At 44.7% G+C, this 13589-nt stretch overlaps 1 protein-coding gene across 4 annotated transcripts in view; it reads right to left on the bottom strand.

Annotated features, from left to right (window-relative positions):
- CEP104 (centrosomal protein 104) overlaps positions 1 to 13589 on the bottom strand; it is a 232639-nt gene that overhangs the window by 20853 nt on the left and 198197 nt on the right. The window lies entirely within an intron of this gene.

Below are 13589 nucleotides of genomic sequence, written 5' to 3'. Positions count from 1 at the left end.
TCAGAGGGGCTTACAATCTCATCCGAATAAGATCTGGGGATGAGTGGAAGACGGCTTTCAGCACACAGTCAGGACATTATGAATACCTGGTAATGCCGTTTGGGCTGTCAAATGCTCCTGCGGTATTTCAAGATCTCATTAACGACGTCCTTCGTGACTTTCTTGGAAAGTTTGTAGTCGTTTATTTAGACGACATTTTGATTTACTCTGAGTCTTTTGAACAACATATTACCCATGTGCGACTGGTCCTTCAGAAATTACGGGAAAATCATTTATACGCCAAACTGGAGAAATGTGATTTCCACATCACAGAAGTGTCCTTCCTGGGGTATATTATTTCTCCTAAGGGGTTTTTCATGGAACCTAAGAAACTCCAGGCCATCCTAAATTGGGCACAACCCACGAACTTAAAAGCAATTCAGCGCTTTTTAGGGTTTGCAAATTACTATAGGCGTTTTATTCATACCTTCTCTGATTTGGTTGCTCCTATAGTAGCATTGACTAAAAAAGGAGCGGACCCTTCCAATTGGTCGCCTGAAGCCAAGTCTGCCTTTCAGTCCTTAAAGCAGGCCTTTGTTTCGGCTCCAGTACTCAGACACCCTAACCCGGAGCTCCCCTTTATTGTCGAGGTAGATGCCTCAGAGGTTGGAGTGGGGGCTATCCTTTCTCAGGAAGAACCGGAGTCCCAGGAATTACACCCATGTGCCTTCATGTCCAGGAAATTCTCCTCCGCAGAATCCAACTATGATGTTGGTAATCGAGAATTGTTGGCAGTTAAATGGGCTTTCGAGGAGTGGAGGCATTGGCTGGAAGGAGCTAGGCATACCATTACGGTGTTTACTGACCACAAGAACCTGCAGTATATTGAGTCTGCTAAACGGCTTAATGCCCGACAGGCACGTTGGGCGCTGTTTTTTACTCGTTTCAGGTTTATTATCACCTTCAGGCCCGGTTCCAAGAATACGAAAGCTGATGCCCTGTCACGTTGTTTTCTTCCGGTTCACAATAACCATCCGGCTACTACCCCCATAGTTCCATCGTCTGTCATCCGGGCAGGCCTCACACAGGATTTATTTACACAGCTAGTCCAGCTTCAGCAGCAGGCTCCCAAAGTTACTCCTGCAGATCGTCTCTTCATCCCCGAATTTCTGAGAGGCACTGTTCTAGCTGAGTTTCATGATAACAAAGTTTCTGGTCATCCGGATATCACTAAGACCTTCGAGTTAGTCTCTCGCTCAGTGTGGTGGCCTAATCTTTCTAAAGATGTAAGGGAATTTGTCCGTTCCTGTCAGGTTTGTGCTCAGCACAAGGTATCTCGATCGTTGCCGGTCGGGCAACTCATACCTTTGACCGTTCCTCTCAGGCCATGGTCACATATATCCATGGATTTCGTGGTGGACCTTCCTCTTTCAGCCGGATTTCGAGTCATTTGGGTGGTAGTAGACCGTTTTAGTAAGATGGCCCACTTCATTGCTCTTCCCCGATTACCCTCTGCTCAAGGGTTGGCAGTTTTGTTTCTCCGCCATGTGTTCAGGCTCCATGGTTTACCCAGGGATATTGTCTCTGATTGGGGACCGCAATTCATCGCCCGTTTCTGGAAACGTTTTTGTGCCTCATTAAATATGAAACGCTCTTTAACATCTGGGTACCATCCACAGTCTAACGGACAGACTGAACGTGTCAATCAGTCGTTAAAACAGTATTTACGGTTATATTCGGCCAAACTTCAGAATGATTGGTCTGAATTTCTTCCTTTGGCCGAGTTTGCCTATAATAACTCTTGTCATTCTTCCACCAAGGAGTCCCCATTCTTTTCGGTCTTGGGCTTTCATCCTAGAGCCAATTCTTTTTACCCTCATTTTCCAGTCTCCTCGTTGACCTTAACTTCCAGTCTCAGAATGATTTGGAAAAAGGTGCACCTTGCCCTTAAGAAGGCTGCCTTCCGAGAAAAAAAAAATTCTGATAAGTTCCGACGCCCCTGCACTTTTAAGGTGGGAGATAAGGTGTGGTTGTCAACCCGCAACATCAAGCTCCGACAACCCTCGGCTAGATTGGGACCCAAATTTATTGGACCGTTCCTCATCGTTAAGAAGGTCAACCCAGTTGCTTTTCGGCTACGCTTGCCTAAATCACTTAAAATTGGCAATACTTTTCACTGTTCCCTTCTGAAGCAGTATATTTTTTCCAGGAGATTCCCTCGGAAGACTTCCCAGGGTAGACCTTCGGTGGATGTTCAGGGGCAACAAGAGTTCTTGGTGGAGAAGGTTTTAGATTCCAAGGTTTCTCGGGGCCGGCTTTATTTTTTGGTTCACTGGAAAGGCTATGGTCCGGAGAAAAGGTCTTGGGTCCTGGATAAGGATCTACATGCCCCTAAACTTAAGAGATTATTCTTTCAGGAATTTCCTCAGAAACCCGGCTTTAGGGGTTCTTTAACCCCTCCTCAAGGGGGGGGGGGTACTGTTAGGTGCCGCGGTCCACGGCGCCGCTCGGTCTGTTTCCAAGCGACGCTCACAACCGCCGCACCTCCTTCCCTGCCCGCCCGGCGCCTAGCAACGCTGGGACGCCGTGCGCGCTGAGCTGCCGGGTCCCTAGCAACGCTAGGACACCGTGCGCGCAGAGCCGCCGGGTCCCTAGCAACGCTAGGACGCCGTGCGTGCTTAGCCGCCGGACCCTTAGCAACGGGGACGCCACTGACTACCGCGTTCCCCGTTGCTTCCTGCCAATCATTACACTTGTTAGCTCTGGTCGTGCAGCTGGGCAGCTGCACGACATTACTAATCAGGCTTCACTGCAGCTATTGGAGGGTTCCCTGTTAAATTCTCCCTCACTACCTGGCACAGACGCCGGTGAAAGCTTCCTGTATGCTGTTCCTGCCTGGTAACGTCTGTTCCTGGTTTAGCTGTATCTGGTCGATCCTGCTCCCTGTCCTCCCGTGTCCTGGAGTTCTGAAGCCGGTCCTGGGAATCCTTCCTGTCCAAAATGAACCTGTTGCAGTCATCCGTGGGTTCTCGTTACTTGGGGTTCTCTCCCGGTTTGTGAGTAGCGGCTTCTGCCGCGAGTTGCGGCCTAGGCCGCTTAATCCTTGTATTACTTTTGTGTTGGTGGTTTTTGCGGAGGTTTCCCCTTTTCACTGAACTCGGCGGTGCCGTGTGGGGGAACGGACAGTGGTATCTTTTGTTGTTCTTTTCCTTTGGCGGCGTGCCGCACATATATTTAGTTTCAGGGTAGTTAGTAGCCCCTAGCTTTTGTTTGTTTTAGTTAGAGGTCCCCTTGTTATTATCCTGTCTCGGTTCACGCTTTGTCTCACGCTAAGACCTGGGGGCATCGGAGTTGGGCAGACCTAATCTGCCCTTCAAACGCGGCTGCCGTGGGCCCAAGAAACCATAGTCACTCAGGCGTGAATTGACCACACGGGTAAGACAACGGAGGTAGGGGCTATTCTCGTACCACTCCTTAGTTCAGCGTCGCGTCCTGGTGCTCTGAACTCACCTCGCAACATCTCTCCAGTTCTGAGCATCAGGAACGTAACAGGTATATTGTCTGGTCCACACGGGTCGCTGTTCGGTGGTGAAAGCTGTCAGTGACTGATTCCTGAGTCGCCTAACCCGGTAATTCAACCCAGGAATAAAGAAAGGTTATTCTCAGGTTGAATACCGGGTCAGGTGCAGTGTGAACAGGTTACCCGGGTCAATGTGATCCGGGACACGTTCACAGCATAGGGAAAGGCAGCGCGGAGATGATCTCATCTCCCAGCGCCGCCCCCAATGATAGCTCCGCCCCCCATCGACTATGGTAACCCGACCCAGTATATTGATGGGCTGGGAAGCAATGTGAAAGGGTCCAATACCAGGTCCCACCTGGGAAGGACCAGTTTCCAATTCCCAGGTGGGACCCAGCATTGCGATGTGAAAGCGGTATTAAAGTTCTGGGCGGACACAATGACAAACACAGCAACAGTGTGATATGCCATTCTCTGCAGCACTGTCTTTGGCCTGAAGGATTCATTTATAAAAACTAGGTTGGTTCAGTTTGAAAAATGTCAACTTAGAGGTGATCTAATCAATACATATACCTGTGAGATCAATCTACCCAACCATTGCCAGCAATGGCAATACAGAAGAGACAGTTTCTCTACAGGGGCAGGAAAGGAATCTTTACTGTAAGGGCAGTGATGACAAATTCACTAAAAATGTATATGGATAAGAAATCCCTCTTAAAAGAAATACCTGTAGCTATATAATTGATAGAGGACATTTTGGGGTGATAAAATCAGAGTTTATCATCTTTAGGGGTTAAGAAAACATCTTTCCTAGTGACACTAATTCAACAACTATCACACTGGGGGTCTTGTTTCACCTTCCGAATTTATGTGTTGACCTTGATGGACCTGTGTCTTTTTTCTTTAATAATGGATAATGTTAAGGATGCAACCTGCGAGTCCAGAGATGAGAGAGTTAGGCGGGTGTCCTTGCTGAGGATTACATATAAATGTTGGCACTCTGCGGTGTTAGACAACAGTGACTGGGAGTAGTGCTGTTATAATGTTTATAGAGCAAACATAAAAAATGTAACAGGGTGGATGAAGAGGATACAATAGTCTCATCTAAACAGAAATTACATATGTATGTAAACATGCCAAGTCTGTTGCTAAAGGAACTGGAAAAACTGCTGGTGACCGCTGAAATCTTAATAAAAGACAACGTACATAAAAGAATTTATCTTGTCTGTCTTTCCATTTAAAAAAATAAATAAATAATAATTCCAAATACACATTTTATTTTGAGATTCTACTGGATATTTGGTGTTTTAGTGAGTTGTATTTTTATAAAATAGCCGCTTCTATGAATTCTTATGGCTATAGTTTCAGTGGGATCCGGTCTGAAGATTGACAGTGTCTAGGTCGACAATGTTTAGGTCGACAGTCACTAGGTTGACAGGGTCAGAAGGTCGACATGTTCTAGGTCGACAGGTCAAAAGGTCGACTTGAGTTTTTTTAAAAAAAATCCCTTCCCCCCCCCCTTCCTTTTTCATACTTAACGATCCACGTGGACTACGATTGGAACGGTAATCTGTGCCGAGCTCCGCTACCGCTTCGCTCGGCACATTGCCCGAAGCATGGTGAGCGAAGCGAGCCATGCGAGGGGACACGGTGCACTAATTGGGGTTCCCGGTCACTCTACGAAGAAAACGACACCAAAACCCCCCCAAAAACCCCATGTCAACCTTTTGACCTGTGGACCTAGAACATGTCGACCTTCTGACCCTGTCGACCTTCTGACCCTGTCGACCCCTAGTGACTGTCGACCTAAATATTGTCGACCTAGACAATGTCGATCTAATGATCCACACCCGTTTCAGTTCTCATGCTGCCTCTACTTTACCTCAAACATTATGGGTTACTAGTGAATGGACATGCTGCATTCCTATCAATAGAGACACACAAAATGGCTGCCTTCACTGTGCCGCAGTGATTTTACTAGTTGCTACCGCATGGACAGGATGCATTCTTACAAGATGGTGGCCTCCACTGTGCCTCAGTCATGTTACTAGTTACTACTGCAAGTAAATGATACCTCTCATTGAGGTTACTAGTTACTAGCGAATGAACAGAATGCATTCTTATGGAAAGTGAAAAACATAATGGCTGCCTCCACTGCGCCTCAGCTATGTCACTGGCTTCTAGTAATTCAATAGTTACATTTTCAAGAACATTAGTTCATCCAACAAAGGGGTATATTTACTAAGGTGTGGGTTTTTTAGAAGTTGGGATGTTGCACATAGTAACCAGATTGTAGCTATTATCTTCTTGAAGCAGCTAGATAAATGTTAAGTAGAATCTGAATGGTTGCTATGGGCAACATCTCCACTTCTAAAAAGCCGCAATTTAGTAAATATACCCCAAAATATCTGCTTCCACTGTGTACAGACGACATATGCCCTATAAATAGCAAGAAGACAAGTATCTAGACCAATAACCAATATCAAAATACATTTGCCCCTAGGTGTCAAATTTTTATTAGTTAAATCTGATTTAGTTGCTTCATCAATTACTCAAATTAACAGTACCCAGCATCCATTTACCTCAGGGCTGGCTAAATACTGACCTTCTCTATCAAGCGTTCATTCGTAAAATATATTTAAAATAAAAGTCTGAAAATTAACCCACTACCTTTCTGCCAAGGGCCTTCCATTTAATCTTTCCCTGGAATGAAGTGAATATCGCATAACAAAGAAACGGCCTTCATACCGATTTTCTTTTTCCAATTAAAGGAACGTAAGAGACATGGAGGCTACAGTGGAATTCCAGCAGTAAATGAGCTGAGCAGAACACAAAATGCCTTTATGTGAAATTATAACTCTGTGTCTTTTAATACAGGTGGCTTGGGGAGATCTCTTACAAGAAACGTTAAAGCTGATTGAGAAATAAAGGACATATTCACCTCCATACAGGGTACAGAGGATAAACTGGCTACAGTAAACGTCTGCTGGCAGCTTGTGTAACCACTTATATCTGAATATAAACCTATTGTAATACACTCATTTTGTTGGTACAGTTTGAGAACAGCCAGACTGACCTCACGCGTGATCTGAATAAGCCCCGGAAATATTAGCGAGGTAAATCATATTATCGCTACATCAAATATTTGATCATGACATGTGAAACGGTGATTCCCAACCGGATCCGGTCAGGATCCTGGCAGTTGAAATAGCGACTCCGGAATCCCAACACTAGTCGGAATGCTGTCGCTGGGATCCCGACACTGATCATTATCCCGGCACTGGGATCCCGACTGCTAGGATCCCGAACAAGGATTTCAAGTGCCACCAGAGAGGTAATACTGACTCCGGAATGCCAACACTACTCGGAATGCTGGCGCTGGGATCCCGACATTGATCATTATCCCAGCACAGGGATCCTGACTGTTAGGGGAGAGGGAGGGTTAGGCTACGTGGGAGGGAGGGTTAGGTTTAGGATGGCGGGTAGGAAGGGTTAGGTTTTGGCTGATGGGAGTGGGGGTTAGGGTAAGGCACCACCGAGGAGGGTTCGGCTGCGGGTAAGGAGGGTTAGGGGGGTTGGGGATTAGGGCTACTGTTCTCATCACGTTGGTGTCGGGATCCTGAGCTTCGGGATGCCACTGTCAGTATTTTGACTGCTGGCACACCAAGTGCTGGGATCCCGATACCATCCCTTCCCAACCGTGTCTCAATACATAGGGGGAAATTCTATTGTCCACAAAATCTCATTTTCATGATAAAAATGGTGCTTTCATTGCGACTCACAAAGAGCCCCTGTTCAATTGTCCGCAGAAAATTGCTGGTGATAATATTCCATAGGTTTAAAGCAAGTTTCTTTCCACCATCTCCTGAGCAGGTGAAAAGCTGTAGAAAATCCCTATTTGAAGGTAACATTTTTGGAATTGGTTCAGTACCCCTGGGACACCCTGCTTGATAACTAATTAGGCACTTAGGAGTTGTTAATTATTTTAAATTTGCCAAAAATGACAGGTGCAAAATGATGTAAATTGGGGTACAAGGTATGGGACAGGTATATTGGGGTGCTTGAGGATTGGGGGGTGTTTTTATGCTTACAGGTGGGAGTAATCTTTTTTGGGGGGAAAGTTAATTTTTTTTAAAGTGGCTTAAGATGACCCAAATACATACTTATACCCATTTGTATGTACCTCTAATTTAATTTTAGCACTTATTTTGCACAAAACACCTGCTTTCTATAATTCTTTCACTTTTTATTTTTAGAAATATGCATATAGCATCCATTTGACACAATTTAAGTACCCTAAATACTTTTATTATGACCACTAATAGACTTCTATACTGTTATCCTATATTAGTTTGGCTTTTTGGGGGGTACAGGCATATTTCTCCATTTACACCTACACTTGCCATCAAGAATTATTGCACAAATCCCATTTTCATATTTGCAATTGGATAGGTTGAAAAACTGGAGCACGCATACTGGCGAAAAGTCACATTTTCCTGAAAGGTTTACTAGCTGTAAATAAAAAAACATTAAACCGTTACACAGTTAAGTGATTACTGGCAGAGAGGGAACGTTTTTGAGTGCAGTTATGCAGAGTGGTGGCAAAAAAGCAGACATGTTAAGACATCTGCAATCCCATATGCAGCTGCAATGGCTCTGGGGTCTTACTTCCTGTGGTCATAGGGCTACTCAAAAGTTCAATAATGGCCTAATCTGCGACCAACGCAGTGTCTTTGTATGCAGCCAATGGGAGTCGCGAAGCCACCGGTGGGCGTCTCAATACAAATCCAGATGGCAGTCACATTTGCATATTTTTGCACAGCTGTGGCGTATAAATTGAAAGCTGCTAATGCATTTACGTACATCTCTGTAACAGGCCTATATTTCTAGGTCACAATTCATGGCCGGGTAGGTCAAAGTTTATAAGTAAAAGAAGAAAACTCTTACAATAAGTCAAAACTGTGCCATCATACTCATACGCAGGCTAGGCTTTCAAAGTAAATGAAACAAATTAGCTGCAATTCACATTGGTTTTCAAATACCATGTTTTATTATTATCCTTGTTTTTTTCATTATAATTGGTGGGTCAGTAAAAAATATGTATTATGTATGATATTCAGAATATTCATGCTTAAGACCTTTTAAGGAACTATTCCTAACAGCAGCCGCCTCCTCCTTCCACGCAGCTCAGAATGCAATCTGCAACATGCTATGGAGTCTATTTACTAAGCCTTGGAGAGATATAGGCCCTCATTCCGAGTTGTTCGCTCGCTAGCTGCTTTTAGCAGCATTGCACACGCTAAGCCGCCGCCTACTGGGAGTGAATCTTAGCTTAGCAAAATTGCGAACGAAAGATTCTCAAAATTGCGAATAGAAAATTCTTAGCAGTTTCTGAGTAGCTCCACACTTACTCGGCATCTGCGATCAGTTCAGTCAGTTTCGTTCCTGGTTTGACGTCACAAACACACCCAGCGTTCGCCCAGACACTCCCCCGTTTCTCCAGACACTCCCGCGTTTTTCCCAGAAACGTTAGCGTTTTTTCGCACACACCCATAAAACGGCCAGTTTCCGCCCAGAAACACCCACTTCCTGTCAATCACACTACGATCAACAGAACGAAGAAAAAACCTCGTAATGCCATGAGTAAAATACCTAACTGCATAGCAAATTTACTTGGCACAGTCGCACTGCGGACATTGCGCATGCGCATTAGCGACTAATCGATCCATTGCGGAAAAAAAATAACGAGCGATCAACTCGGAATGACCACCATAAAGTGAAGAGGGGTTAGGATTGATATGCCGGGGGTCAGAATACTGACCACGTCATCCCGATGTTGAGAATCCTGTCAAGGGGAAGGTAAGTATACTTACCTTTCCCCAATGCCCCCTTAACTCCCCCTTCTAGCAGCCTAAATTTAACCCTCTGCTCCTGCAGCCTAACCCTAAACTTCCCTGGTGGTGCCTAACCCTAACCCTCCCAGCCTAACCCTAACCCACCCCGGGGCTGCCTAAACCTAATACCCCCCCCCCACCCCAATCAGCTTACCTCTCAGGCGGGATCCATTTTAGGATCCCAGTGCCGACCTTGTGACCCTAATCGGGATGCCAGTGTCGGCATTCCGAGTAGAGTCGGAATTCCGGGATCAGGATTTCGGCTGCCGGATCCCCTTGAGAGAGATAAAGGGCCTAATTCAGACCTGATCGCTCGCTAGGGTTTTTTTGCACTGCTGCGAGCAGATAATCGCCGCCCATAGGGGATTGTATTTTTGCTTTGCAAATGTGCAATCGCATGTGCAGCCAGGCGGTACAAAAAAATTTTGTGCATTTTCTGAGTTGCCCAGAACTTACTCAGCCGCTGCGATCACTTCAGCCTTTCAGGTCCCGGAATTGACATCAGACACCCGCCCTGCAAACGCTTGGACACGCCTGCGTTTTTCCAAACACTCCCAGAAAATGGTCAGTTGCCACCCACAAACGCCTTCTTCCTGTCAATCACCTTGCGATCGGCTGTGCGAATGGATTCTTCGTACAATCCATCGCACAACAGCGATCCACTTTGTACCCGTGTGACACGCATGCGCAGTTATGACCTGATCGCAGTGCAGCGAAAAACGCTAGCGAGCGATCGGGTCTGAATTACCCCCAAAGCACGAGCCAACCAGCTCCTAACTGTAATTTTTCAAACATAGCCTATATCAAGGCAGTTAGGAGCTGATTGGCTGGTAACTTTATCTCTCTCCAATGTATCCTTCCCCAAGGCTTAGTAAACGGGTACCTATTTAATTAAGGCAATTTAAAGAGAACATCACACTGTTTCCCATGCTTCTTCCTATTTCTTCAATTCAATTATTTTTTTTCTTAATTTTCATTCATATTATTTAATTTTATTCCTCTAACACTGTAACCAATATTACATGGTCGAGTCACATTATTATGACCTCCTTCTACATTTGACGTGGGTAGCACGTGGCCCATGAAGTACGTCACGTATCGTGCGCTGGCTTGGTGGGTATAGAAGGTGTGTGATAGGCCCTCTGCTCTGCACACATATCACTCGTTACGGTCATGGGTAAAAAGGGCTGTCAAAATGAACCTGGGGGCTACCAGACGTGTGTCTAAAATGACAGTTTAGCCCGTCTAGCTGCTGTCCGTACTGCACACGGTGGTTTCTCTGGCTACTAGCTGGTGGTCATAATAATGTGACTTGGCCGTGTATTTTTTTATTAAAAGCAATAAATGATGCACCCTTTCATCACTAGACTGAATGTGCATGTTCTACAAAACAAGACGGATGAACTTTTTATTCCTTATATCCCAGTTGTTCCCTTTTTTTAAAGGGACTGGTACCAAATGGGGCACACGTGGCATTGTTGGCTAAATCATGTTGCTTATTTGGCCTAGATTTCACGTTTATGTTATTCCAGGTGGCTGCATGGGATGCAGTCAGAAAACAGACAGTGGGATCCCAGCAGTCAGACTCCCAATGGATATCAAGGGTAAGTACAGGGGTTAGGCACTAAGGGGAGGGTTAGGATGCGGGAGTGGGGAGGTAAGAGTTAGGCTGTGGGGAGGGACTGTTAAAGAGAGGCTGCGGGAGGGGTGGGTAAGGGTTAAAATATTTAATGGGATCCGTCTGTATTTCGGCCGTTGGGATGCCGCTGTCGGAATGGGAATCCTGACCGTCAGGACACTGACTACTGGGATTTCGTACCCAAACCGGCTGAACTGAATATGGTCTCTTTTTTATCAAGGCAGAGAGAGACTTGTAAAGGGAGTATACTGGAATGGTCACCATTTTACTTTACAGGAAATATATTTTACAAAATGGAGCGTGGGCCGCCCCTGGGCCCCCGTGTGCACCGCACACCTTGCACACATTATAGATACTACAGTGCAGGGAGTGCCGGACTAGTGTTTCTTGTGTATGACAAATAAAATACTATCTCAGTAACAATATCAGATCTGTACAAAGGCACTTGGCTGGAACACTCACTGTGTATAAGGTTGTGTCTGTGACGCCCAGTAAAAGTAAACTCACCTGTGTATCGTATGAAAAGCCATTAGTGTAACAAAATGTCACATGTGTGTTATATTATATTTGTCTCCTGAGGATGTGACAGCTTTGTAAAGTCCTGGGTTCTGAGTATAATGATTATGCACAGACTGTACTGATAGTTAGACAAGGGTGGGGAAAAGCAACGCCGAGTGTACAGCAATGACCATACAGTTCACTCATTTGTTTTCTTAATGGTGAAAGACACAAGGCAGACTAGCAACAATACTACTTGTACTGTATATAAAAAAAACAGTACTTCAGTTGTGTACGCTTTACTGGATGATGTGTATATAACTTACAGTACAGTCTGTGTGTATAATCATTATACTCAGAGCCCAGGACTTTACAAAGCTGTCACATCCTCAGGAGACAAATCCAATAGATTGGACATCCTCAAATACCACAGCGACACTGACTGGGAGAATACATTTTGGTCATGCAGCAAAACAATTCCAGTACTTGTGATAATATCAGCACGTGGCACTTGTGTGAGCCTGGGACAGTAATCAGAAAAGACTACTTAATATCCAAACAAAAACAAGAGTGGTATAACTTGCGCCCTGTGGCCGCTTTGTACTGCCTCCCTAGGATCACTGCTCCCTAATTCACATATAATACAAAAATATGGAGTAGTTCACAAGCGCTACAATATAATTCTCATGTATTTCTTTAATGTTCAGATAGTGACTTCTTCCAACAGGCTCGCACCTTTGGACTGACCTCCTCTTAAGGGGAACGTGCATCAAAAGGTATCTTTCACACCACCTCTAGTTTCACATGGGATCACTCTCTCCCTTAGTGCAGATGCTCACCTTAATAAGGAGCCCTATGTGTCTTGAAAGGTTTCTTTATTCTGATCTTCTCATATCACTTTATATTCATACAGCAAGGGATTACCCTCCCCCTTCAATGTGACGCTCACCTTATAGTTAGGCCCTATGTTCCTTGAAAGGTTTCTTTCCAGCGTATCCTTCCTTGGACCCCTCTTATATACAGGTCACGTCCTTCCTCAGAACCAAGGATCCTCAGGTGCTTATGAGGTGGAATTTATAAAATCCATCAAGAAATGGTAGTGTATAAAAATGAATTTTTTTTTATTCCAGATAAAACACCTTAACCATGAGGTGTAGGAAAACCTTACCACCCAAAATAAAAGCACGGCACCAGTGTTTTTATTTTGGGTGGTAAGGATTTCCTACACCTCATATTTTATCTTGTTTTTAAGGATTATTTTTTGGAGGGATTTCAAATATTCCCCTGTCTTTTTGCACTATTGGGAAGCATTGCCCAGAGTTGTCCCCTAGGGGAGTACTGGAGGAAACACCCAGACTGCCTTTTTGTGGGATTCCATTTGTTTTTACTTTTTGTTTTTTTGTGTGCTGCTATATGGTTAAGGTGTTTTATCTGGAATAAAAAAAAAATTCATTTTTATACACTACCATTTCTTGATGGATTTTATAAATTCCACCTCATAAGCACCTGAGGATCCTTGGTTCTGAGGAAGGACGTGACCTGTATATAAGAGGGGTCCAAGGAAGGATACGCTGGAAAGAAACCTTTCAAGGAACATAGGGCCTAACTATAAGGTGAGCGTCACATTGAAGGGGGAAGGGTAATCCCTTGCTGTATGAATATAAAGTGATATGAGAAGATCAGAATAAAGAAACCTTTCAAGACACATAGGGCTCCTTATTAAGGTGAGCGTCTGCACTAAGGGAGAGAGTGATCCCATGTGAAACTAGAGGTGGTGTGAAAGATACCTTTTGATGCACGTTCCCCTTAAGAGGAGGTCAGTCCAAAGGTGCGAGCCTGTTAGAAGAAGTCACTATCTGAACATTAAAGAAATACATGAGGATTATATTGTAGCGCTTGTGAACTACTCCATATTTTTGTATTATATTAGAAAAGACTACTTGTTTAACTGATCTGTCCAATCTGAATTATGAGCTGAGACAATGCGTTTCCCACCCTACTGTATTGTGTTGGCAGCTACACTTACAAGACTCTATTAGGAACACGTGCGAGCTCTGCT

Source organism: Pseudophryne corroboree, chromosome 10, assembly GCF_028390025.1.
Source record: "Pseudophryne corroboree isolate aPseCor3 chromosome 10, aPseCor3.hap2, whole genome shotgun sequence".
Lineage (NCBI taxonomy): Eukaryota > Metazoa > Chordata > Amphibia > Anura > Myobatrachidae > Pseudophryne > Pseudophryne corroboree.
This window is presented reverse-complemented; position numbering and strand designations above follow the sequence as displayed.